The following is a 12,399-nucleotide window of genomic DNA, read 5'->3' on the forward strand; positions in this document are numbered from 1 at the left end:
CTCACATGCAGTACTAAGGCAGACAGACTAGAGCTCTAACTGTATCGTAACTTTCGCCCGGCCAAAGGCTAGGTTCCGACTTGCCAAACACGTACAATAATCTCACATCATATTGTACCAATCACGTCCGAAGACAAATCAACATTTTAACAATCTCAATGTTAAAAATCACGTACAATAATCTCACATCATATTGTACCAAAAATCATGTCCGAAGACAAATCAACATTTTAACAATCTCAATGTTAAAATCACGTACAATAATCTCACATCATATTGTACCAAAAATCATGTCCGAAGACAAATCAACATTTTAACAAACTCAATGTTAAAATCACGTACAATAATCTCATATCATATTGTACAAATCAAAATCACATGCTCGATATTTAAATCCCGTCATCGAAATGACATAAATCATGATAAAATCATAACAGTATATTATATAGCAAACTATATATATATATGTACATATTTACCATTTATACAATATATATATAATCCATTATATTGTATACATGTCATATTTCATAAACACGTCCGAAGACAAAAACTCGTCCGAAGACAAAACTCGTCCGAAGACAAAACATTTTAACAAACTCATGTTAAAACCACGTACAATAATCACACCTCATATTGTACAAAAATCACATCACATGCTCAACATTTAATTCTCGTCATTCGAAATGACCAATTCCAATGAATTCATAACAGTATATAATATAGCAAACTATATATATATGTACTTATTACCATTTATACGATATATACGTAATCCACTATATTGTATACGTGTCGTAATTCAATATTAAAAACTCTTGCAAAAATCTTGGAATTACCGCAAGGGTAGATTCGTAAATAAGTGAGATTTTACTCACCTTCTTTCCTGCGTGCAACTTCCACGACCCTGAAAGTAATTTCCTCACTCGTTTCGTCAGTCACCTAATAGCACGATAAATGCTTAGAAAATGATACTTAAAATATTAGGTAACGAGTTCAGCACAGCTAAGTGTTGTTCATAAAACATTGTTCGAGGGAACACTGTTCATGTTACTAATCACTGTTTTCTACAAACCACTGTTCACAGTTACTGTTTTACCAAAACACTGTTCACAGTTACTGTTTTACCAAAACACTGTTCATAGTACTGTTTACCATGTCACTGCTCAAATTACTGTTACAGTTTACTATTCACAGTTACTGTTAGAGACCACTATTCATGCGACGGTACTATTCACCGGTACTATTCATAGTCACTATTCATGTGGCGTTACTGTTCACCGACCGCCACCAATCATCACCAAATTTCACCACCACAACCTAAACAACATTTCCAACAACTTCCTAGTTGACACAAAGTTCTAAATCCGAGCCTAAACAGTCCAAACACCGAAGAACATATATTCGGCACTATTCACAAACCCTAGAAAATTGAAATTTTGATTCGGGTACTTACACTTCGATTTGGATCGATTCCTTTTGTGGGAATGTTGCTGGGACTGAGACAAGCTAAACCCCCCAAGAATCTCGAGCCATGGTGGCCGGAGGAGGCGGCGCCGCCACAACAGTAACTTCCGGCGGTTGCTACACCGTGTGTGGTTGTCGCCGGAGTGCAAGGCATAGCCCAAAAGATGGAGCGCGTCGAGCCCGTCAGTTTGATAGGTGGCACGACACGAGGCGACGTCGGATGGTGGAGAAATCGGCCGGAGAAGTTTTTTTTTGGTCGGGTGAACAGTACCCGAGCTCAGGTGAACAGTAACCCGAGCTGATTTTTAGAAAAATCTGATTTTTAATCTCTTTTCCTTCCTTTTATACTATTTCCAAAATCGAAAACGAACTTCCGACGTTAATAACGTTCGCGTCCGACGTCCGATTCGAACGCGTGACGTGTCCACGAACTCGTATCGATGAGCTCTACGACTTTCGTGAAGAAAGTTTTCGCAACCGAGCGACGGAATAAAAGTCGATCTATACGTTGTGGTAACGTTACGTTTTCTAATTAAACGATCCGCGAACGTTTTCGTTTTCGTTTCGAAATGTCGCAAACCTCCAATTGTCGTCTTGAATTAATTTCACAAGTTTAACACTTTGAAAATACTCGACATTTAGTTTCTAAAAATGTGGGTTATTACATTCTACCCCCCTTAAAGGAATTTCGTCCCGAAATTCATACACCATACTCAACAACAGCTGAGGGTACCCAGCCCTCAACATGGTGACTCCACAATTCCTTCCCCAATAATTTTCCTCTCTATGATGCCTCCACGAGGCGATCAGAGCTCAGTTTTCTTCTATTATGGTGTTATATAACTTCACTAGGTCTGCAAAGAATTCTAACAATGAGCATGATAACACCCATCCAGGAAAACCACGACTCGAATATCCCTAATCAAATGGGAAAAACAAGATGTTCTGCAACACAAGACCTTTAAGGTATAAGGCGAATTTAGAACGAACTTCACTATTCAACCAAATTCCAATAAGTCATAACTGCATTTACTTATATAACACACATTGAGTGCATATGTACAACTTTAGCGTAGGCACATAGCATACCCTATGCACCTGAACCTGCTAGATGACCTTGCTCCCGCAGAGTCCAGCGTACCCTCGATGTCAACTTCTCTTCTTGTCCACTCTCACCACCCCACTATAGGTGCGCCCTTCAACTAGATGGTCACACGGCGCCATCTAATAGTCTTCTCTTAAGGGCAGGCTAAGTTCAAATGTACATATTGCACGGTAGGGCATTAGGAGACATGTTAGACATCGTCGTCTTGAATGTCACCAACTTGTTCAACGAATCTTACAGGTGACTTCTCTTCTCTGACAGATCTTACTACGCTATTAAGAATGAGATTTCGAGGTTGAGTGGTCTACCACATCAACACTATATAATCTCTCTTTACCCTGTGTCGCTTTCAAGTCTTAGAAACCAACATTTCCAAGTCTCTCGGACCATTAGAGTTTTCAAACACCACATACCTCAAACTTCTTCCAAACAGATAATCTGTCACATGTTCTAACATTAATAGCCACATGTAAGCCACCCAAGTGAGTATGCTTGTAATGGAACTCGACCATCGATAGTGGAACCCAACATCTAACATGAGTCAAATCAATGATTAACACATGCCTACTACTTACATCACACATAGTAGTTTTCAAATAAACGTGCTTTATCACGACAATACCTTCATGACTTCACCACAAATCATCGTTAGAATAACGAACCTACCATTCATTCCAATCAACAAAATAATCCCCTTTCATGATCATCTTATTATAACCATAAAAAGTTGTCGTGCGTGATACCTACTCAAGTACCATATTTGTATTGGTAACACGATAAACAAATCTTAACTCATTGAGTTCACAACCACCACAGAACACCACCTTGGATTAAGAATTACTCTCAAACAATTCACCAAAGAATCGACTAATATACACACAAGGCAGTAGAGAACCTCTACTGCCACCACAAGAGTGACGCATCACGCATCCCATCACACTCACCAAAACTTACCGTCGAAAATTAATTACAGCTTCCTGCTTCCATGAGTGGTATGCCACAATTTGGGGTTCAAACAAAGAATGTATTTATCTTCCAACGGTGGAACATGAAAAATTAGGTGAACTTTACAGCGCAAAATCCAACACGACCACAACCGATATATACTTTACCCCCTGGTTCATACATGCCTCAAATGCATGACATACGGTCCCACACAAATGCCCCAGTGCATCATCTAAGATATTGGTTCCTCCCACCGTTGTAGTACTAATAAGTTTAGTAATTACTTCAACAGAACCCGATATTAGGTCCACCATCTCCTCAAAACTAACCCAAGACAACGACTCCGTGGCCCAATGGATAAGGCGCTGGTCTACGAAACCAGAGATTCTGGGTTCGATCCCCAGCGGAGTCGACCGTTTTAATTTCTTTACCAGTTAGAAGGTACTTGTCACGACCAATTCGTTAAAACACCACTAAGCTAAGGTCATCTCATACCTTACCTTCAATAGAGTTACTTCACCGCCATTGCGTCTCATTTGGACCTGAGGCATTGTGAAGTTCCAATCCCCAACACCAAAATAATTAAATCCTGAAAGACCAGTGTTCTCATTTAAATGTTCATCTAGCAAATAATTAATTCATATCGCCACATTGAGATTTCTCCATCACCTTATATTTCTTGCTCAGCCAAGAACAGTGCGTAACATCAATTGTCTATAGCCGAACCAAAACAAGTTTAGAATGTCACGTCGACAAAATGTGAATCTCAATTCAATAATTGTATTACCACTTTATGGACGTATCATACGCCCTACCACTCTGTTACCAATAGCGTTAGAGATGCTAGTCACGAAAATTTTCGTTAACCACCTCCAACCTATGGTCTACACATCTCTTACCTGAACAAAATATCTCAACCTTGTTAGGCTTCAACTTAGATTAGTTGCATAACTCAAATCTAGTCCTTAACATTTAAACACTGAATATCCCTCAATATAGGGTCAACGCTCTCTATCAAGACTCCTTGATAGTTCTCTTCCCTGATAGGAAACTATATACTCAAACTTGTTAGCATTCCAGTATCTGGATCGCATGTCAAACTCAGAGAGTATTGCAGCCTCTATAAGCTGATCGCACCAGTCATTAAGTCTTTGAATTCATTTGTCCCATCCATACAGCGTCTTCGTTATAGGGGCTATAACACAGTATCTCCTGAAACGTCTCACTTTACTCTGATATCACAACGATGTCTGTGATAGCTACTTCAGATCAACATACTCAACATATGCCATGACTCAAGCTCTCATGGCATTATCCGCCTCGAGTCAAAGATACGAAACTCTGGTTTCCTGGGTCTACGAAAGAACCCACATGTCAAAACAATCAATCACCGCATACTGCGGAATCAACCAATCAATTCCTATGATTACATCATACGTGTGATCCGAAATCACGATCAAATAAGCAGAGATCTCTTCACTTCCAATCACAATAGGACAAGCCTTTCATTGTCTCCAATTCGAGAAACACTCCAAACGCGAAGTGACACATAATGAGTTTCTCATAGATGTAGGAATCAATCCTAACATCTCCTCTACCGAACTAACAATAAAAGAGTGTTGATATCATCTTCTTCTCTTTCTCAAAGTACTCAATCATCTCAAAGTAGATTCCAATGTTCTCGATCTAGTGGTCCGCTACCACATGATCCAAGCCTCCACAAAATAACGGCGCTGACAGACTATTAAAGTCCTTGATCAACTTAACATACGACTATCGTCGTCTCTAACGACAGCAGCAGGGTCAACCTGTTCTGCCCGTGGAGCAGGCTCCTGGTAAAGGTTCTCCATATTGCGGACTCGGCATGCAACCCTACCTCGGCCGCGACCTCTCGTCCGTCCTCGGCCCTGTTCACGGCCCTTTTTTCCAAATTCATCACCATTCAACAATTAACACTCAATCATACATGTGAAGTCTCGAATTCGACAAAATAGATCCAACCAATATCAATCATGAAATTTCAGAAGAAGGTAAATCATCGGAGTATCGTCACAATACTCTCTACAGGACCAAACCATAAGGTATGGCTCCTAACACTCTTGCGTACCCGACGACATATCAATACCGAGGAGCATGTGATGGGTGCCCGCCTGCAGTCGGATCATCGCTCCCGGATGATATTGATAATCGCCAAAATACACACTTAAGCTCTGATACCAACTGTAACGACCCCAAAAATTTCAAGCTTAAAAACTCAAAATTTCAAAGTCGTTAAACACCAAACAATTTCAACGAATCGAAATCATTTAAAATGCCACAGCGGATCATCTCTGAGTTCAAAATACAACTCAGTTAAACCGATTATTACAACCCAAATTATAATTCAATATTATAACAAATGGAATTGCGTAATCCTCACAACAAACTCACAAGATAGTCACACAAAATCCTCACACAAGCTGGAGATAAATAACTTCAAGTCCTCTGAGCGGTCCGTCAATTCTCGCTAATCCACACCTGCGGAGTTATCCACTACACCATCGAATTGGTGCACCGGGATTGTAAACACAAACCCGGTAAGCTTTACAGCTCGTATGAGTAAAATGAAAATATAACTCGCATATTAATATATATACGAAAATCCACAAATGAAACAAATATAAATGCACTCATGAGTTAATGGACGTCCCATCTGGTTGTCCCAAAGAAATATGAAAAGAAGCGCTCATGAGAAATTAAGTAACCCTTCTGGTTACCCAAATGCATTTATAATACGGGTACCAAGAACGCTGGTACACATTTGTTACCCCTCTCGTAATACACCGCCGATATTGGATAGCCACCCGCTACCCAACATCCAAACAATCTGAGTACCCATGAGCAGATAACCACCCGTTACCTCACATGCAGTACTAAGGCAGACAGACTAGAGCTCTAACTGTATCGTAACTTTCGCCCGGCCAAAGGCTAGGTTCCGACTTGCCAAACACGTACAATAATCTCACATCATATTGTACCAATCACGTCCGAAGACAAATCAACATTTTAACAATCTCAATGTTAAAAATCACGTACAATAATCTCACATCATATTGTACCAAAAATCATGTCCGAAGACAAATCAACATTTTAACAATCTCAATGTTAAAATCACGTACAATAATCTCACATCATATTGTACCAAAAATCATGTCCGAAGACAAATCAACATTTTAACAAACTCAATGTTAAAATCACGTACAATAATCTCATATCATATTGTACAAATCAAAATCACATGCTCGATATTTAAATCCCGTCATCGAAATGACATAAATCATGATAAAATCATAACAGTATATTATATAGCAAACTATATATATATATGTACATATTTACCATTTATACAATATATATATAATCCATTATATTGTATACATGTCATATTTCATAAACACGTCCGAAGACAAAAAACTCGTCCGAAGACAAAACTCGTCCGAAGACAAAACATTTTAACAAACTCATGTTAAAACCACGTACAATAATCACACCTCATATTGTACAAAAATCACATCACATGCTCAACATTTAATTCTCGTCATTCGAAATGACCAATTCCAATGAATTCATAACAGTATATAATATAGCAAACTATATATATATGTACTTATTACCATTTATACGATATATACGTAATCCACTATATTGTATACGTGTCGTAATTCAATATTAAAAACTCTTGCAAAAATCTTGGAATTACCGCAAGGGTAGATTCGTAAATAAGTGAGATTTTACTCACCTTCTTTCTTGCGTGCAACTTCCACGACCCTGAAAGTAATTTCCTCACTCGTTTCGTCAGTCACCTAATAGCACGATAAATGCTTAGAAAATGATACTTAAAATATCAGGTAACGAGTTCAGCACAGCTAAGTGTTGTTCATAAAACATTGTTCGAGGGAAACTGTTCATGTTACTAATCACTGTTTTCTACAAACCATTGTTCACAGTTACTGTTTTACTAAAACACTGTTCACAGTTACTGTTTTACCAAAAACACTGTTCACAGTTACTGTTTACCATGTCACTGCTCAAATTACTGTTACAGTTTACTATTCACAGTTACTGTTACAGACCACTATTCATGCGACGGTACTATTCACGGTCACTATTCATGCGGCGTTACTGTTCACCGACCGCCACCAATCATCACCAAATTTCACCACCACAACCTAAACAACATTTCCAACAACTTCCTAGTTGACACAAAGTTCTAAATCCGAGCCTAAACAGTCCAAACACCGAAGAACATATATTCGGCACTATTCACAAACCCTAGAAATTGAAATTTTGATTCGGGTACTTACACTTCGATTTGGATCGATTCCTTTTGTGGGAATGTTGCTGGGACTGAGACAAGCAAAACCCCCCAAGAATCTCGAGCCATGGTGGCCGGAGGAGGCGGCGCCGCCACAACAGTAACTTCCGGCGGTTGCTACACCGTGTGTGGTTGTCGCCGGAGTGCAAGGCATAGCCCAAAAGATGGAGCGCGTCGAGCCCGTCAGTTTGATAGGTGGCACGACATGAGGCGACGTCGGATGGTGGAGAAATCAGCCGGAGACGTTTTTTTTTGGTCGGGTGAACAGTACCCAAGCTCGGGTGAACAGTAACCCGAGCTGATTTTTAGAAAAATCTGATTTTTAATCTTTTTTCCTTCCTTTTATACTATTTCCAAAATCGGAAACGAACTTCCGACGTTAATAACTTTCGCGTCCGACGTCCGATTCGAACGTGTGACGTGTCCACGAACTCGTATCGATGAGCTCTACGACTTTCGTGAAGAAAGTTTTCGCAACCGAGCGACGGAATAAAAGTCGATCTATACGTTGCGGTAACGTTACGTTTTCTAATTAAACGATCCGCGAACGTTTTCGTTTTCGTTTCGAAATGTCGCAAATCTCCAATTGTCGTCTTGAATTAATTTCACAAGTTTAACACTTTGAAAATACTCGACATTTAATTTCTAAAAATTCGGGTTATTACACATATATTTTACGTAATTAACCCTTTATATGAATTAGTTAAGTTCATGAATCTATAGCTCTATGACAGGTTTTAATCAATAGGTCAATACCAATTCTTATTGCACTAATTTTATAGGCATAAATGTCGATTTGCACCCCAAACTTGACTGAAATTGTCAATTTGCACCCCGAACTTGCATTTGAGTCAATTTACCTCATAAACTTGGTTAAAATTGCCGATTTACACCTCGAACTTGCATTTGAGTCAATTTACCTCATAAACTTCGTAAAAATTGCCGATTTACACCCCGAACTTGCTTTTGAGTCAATTTACCTTCTAAATTGGTAAAAATTGCCGATTTGCACCCCATCCGTTAAATTTAACTGTTTCTATTCAATTTTGCGTCACATGTCATGCACATGAGAGGTAATGTTGTCATTATATATTTTATTCATATTGAATAATGAAATAAATTAATAAAATTACTTAAGAGAAACACTTGCTACAATGTTTGTTTTTGCGAAACATGTTATTGATTTATATATTTATTATTTTATGTGATATGGTATGTTAAAAGATATTTGAAAAAATATAAATAAATACATTGAAAATTAAAAATAAATGTGTGTTCCGAGAGAATTACTATTCTACCATTGTGTGTGTCTTAGCCTTATTAGGTTTCATGTTAGAGATAGATTCGCATCTCTGTAATATATTAGGACTCCGAATCCTACGAGATTGTGGTTATGTAATGCTTATATATTGGCCTCATTAACAATCAATAAACGGTTACGTTATGTTCTATTACGTCGTTATTATTCTCGTTTTGTTCATCCTCCAACAATGTGTACATATAAAAATATATTTATACACAACACACTATATTTGAATGAGTGAGTATATTGAATATATAATTCAAAGTATGGTTAAGTAGGTAGAAAAAATATGTAAATAAATAATTTGATTAATAAAATAATCCTCATTTTAAAGAATATTTTATTTGTTTTTAAGAAAAATATAAATAGAAAATGACAACATTACCCCTCATGTACATGACATGTGACGCAAAATTGGATAGAAACAATTAAATTTAACGGATGGAGTGTAAATCGGCAATTTTTACCAATTTAGGAGGTAAATTGACTCAAATACAAGTTCGGGGTGTAAATCGGCAATTTTTTTTTACTAAGTTTAGGAGGTAAATTGACTCAAATGTAAGTTCTGGGTGCAAATTTATAATTTCAGCCAAATTTAGGGTGCAAATCGGCATTTATGCCAATTTTATATAGTGCATGGAACTGTTATGGATTAATCAATTCCCAGAAACTATTACTAGCTACTAGCTAGTGTTATTAAACTGTTAATTTATAATTTATCACTTCCAAAAGTCAATTTGGGAAGTCATTACTTTCGTTAATTACTGATTAGGATGACCAATCTAATCATATAGCTGAGGCATCATTGGTTTTCATAGAATCATATGCATTATTTCCTCTATCCCTTTATTCCCGCGATTCACATACGTTTAAGGAAAAAATGTGTATATAACATTCTGAAATAGTAAAAGTTTCTTTAAACCAGACTTCAGAATCTTGTCACGTTTAATATATATATATATATATATATATATATATATAAACAGCTTCCAATTTGATAAATCGCGGACATATGATAGGGTATTTTAAATTAAAGAAAGGTTGATCGAAAGCATCCAATTATCTCTATTCATTATAGAAACTATAGTGTATGTTAATTATTTTCTGCAAGTATCTTGATTTTCCTTATACAGTATAATTTAGTTGTCACCATGCATGCCAAATTTCCCTTTGATATATTAGTTAGCTCATTCCCCATCATACAATATTTAATATACACGCACACACACACACATGTTAGCTTGAACCGTATATATATCTAGGCTTTAGTTAGGTACCTTTACAAATTAATTAGGTTGAAGCCTAGCTATGATCGCAGGATTGAAACTTGTGGGCTTTAGCTAGGGTTTAGCTCATGCATGCATTATGCTCATTTTGCTACTTTGAAGCTTAATTAATTAATTAATTAATCTTACTATCATAAATAGAGTGATGAATGTTTGCAATTTGCAAGAGTCACTTCTAATGTAATGGTCTTTATTATATAGTTGAGCTTTTACCGAATGGAGAATGAATGGGACATCAAATTGAACAAATTGTATAACATATATATACGGGTTTATTCTTACTTAAATTCTTGAAGAATAGTTAATGTCAACGATGATTCTAATTAATTATGTAGGAGGATCCAATGCTATTCCATTGCCTTTTGCTTTAATTTTCTTCTAACGTAATATGAAATGATATACACCTTCCGGATACCATCACATAACACACTATCACAGATATATCAAGGTGGGAGCATAACGTAAAAATTATTTGAGCAAAGCTATCTGAGTTGACACGAATTGGATATCTATATGGCATTAAGATGCTAAATTGCTAATCATGTCTAAAAATAATATATGCCTAGCTTTAATGCGAGATTAAGCATATAAATGGAGTCGTATGAGAGGAGCTTTGCGCGGTTCCATTGAAAGTACTCCTTATATATTAACATTTTAAATATATGTTGGGTCTCGATCATTTGAAGCCACCAAATTGGATAAAAGTGTAGAAATGAATGGGTAGTGCTGAACTAGTCATTATTAACAAACTAGCAATATTGAGTGCTAGCTTAGTTAGTTTGCGAACGAAGCTAGCAACTGGGAAATGAGAACAGCAATGACGTTCAGTATGCTTCTGTTAAACAAAATCTATGTATTTATAAAGTTGAAGAATCCGACCAACTAGACAAATCTGACTTGCAAAAGCCGAAGTTCCGAACTAGATATGTAGAGACTTCAGACTTGTGAAGTTATGGGAGCTACTAGGCAACATGATCGAATCAGACATCACCGACCTTACCGTGTTTGTATTTAGTTCCAATCTTCCGGTTTCTGATACACTGGTTACAGTAGAGAGAATTTAATCTGTAAAATTCAGATAGCGCTAAACGATTAGGGCTAGTAATTTACTGCAGGCGTCCTGCCGCACGTTGGTGTAGTAGTCTTTTACATTCGGTATGCAGAAACAACCATGAGCCGCTTTACATCCCTAAATGCTCAGTTCGATCATACACTAATATCCAACAACCTTTCCAATACGTACTGATGTTCATTGATTAGTTGTATATACAGACACGTACCAGATGGAAGAACATTACGATCGACATGAATTCCTGTCAATTAAACCACTAATGTTCTAAATTCGCCTGATCTCAAGGTGAGCAACTTTCAAATTCTTCGAAGTGGGATAATCTTAATTAGGTACGTATTGTTTTCGAGTCATATACTCATATTCAGACATGCACAAACAATCGTAGGTTCAGCATTTTGACTCTTTTCCAAAGCATTCACGGTACGTACGTAAGTTTTGCCAAAACTTCTCTGTTTACCGCAGAGGATGCTAATTTCTCACTCTACATGGTAAAGGAGTTGAAGCTCTCAATCTCATGCGAGATGAAATTGTGCGCGCTAATAATTTTGGGCTATTACTAGCTCCGGAGCTTCTTTGTGTCCGGTGACCCATGATTTTGCAGTTATTTCCTTCTAGACCATAACCGATGGGTTGGGCCGTCACCGAATCTATTGGCACCCGAGAGACAGATGGTTGCTTTTATCCTTTTTTTTTTTCTTTCGATTACATTTGCATCTTTTCCATTTCGCAATTTGATTTTGTTTCATAAATCATTTGTGATAAAATCATAATTTTCACAAATCAATGTCATAAACACATAAGACGTAATCTTTTTATTGGGGGTCAATCTATGAACCTGCTAATGCGTGGATCATCATTAACCACAAT

General features: G+C 37.3%; 1 non-coding gene across 1 annotated transcript; it reads left to right on the plus strand.

Moving 5' to 3' along the window:
* Positions 1-3,856: 3,856 nt before the first annotated feature.
* Positions 3,857-3,929, plus strand: TRNAR-ACG (transfer RNA arginine (anticodon ACG)). Its single transcript has one exon. It is a non-coding gene; the product is annotated as a tRNA-Arg (tRNA).
* The last annotated feature ends 8,470 nt before the right edge of the window (positions 3,930-12,399 follow it).

This window comes from Argentina anserina, chromosome 1 (genome assembly GCF_933775445.1).
Source record: "Argentina anserina chromosome 1, drPotAnse1.1, whole genome shotgun sequence".
Lineage (NCBI taxonomy): Eukaryota > Viridiplantae > Streptophyta > Magnoliopsida > Rosales > Rosaceae > Argentina > Argentina anserina.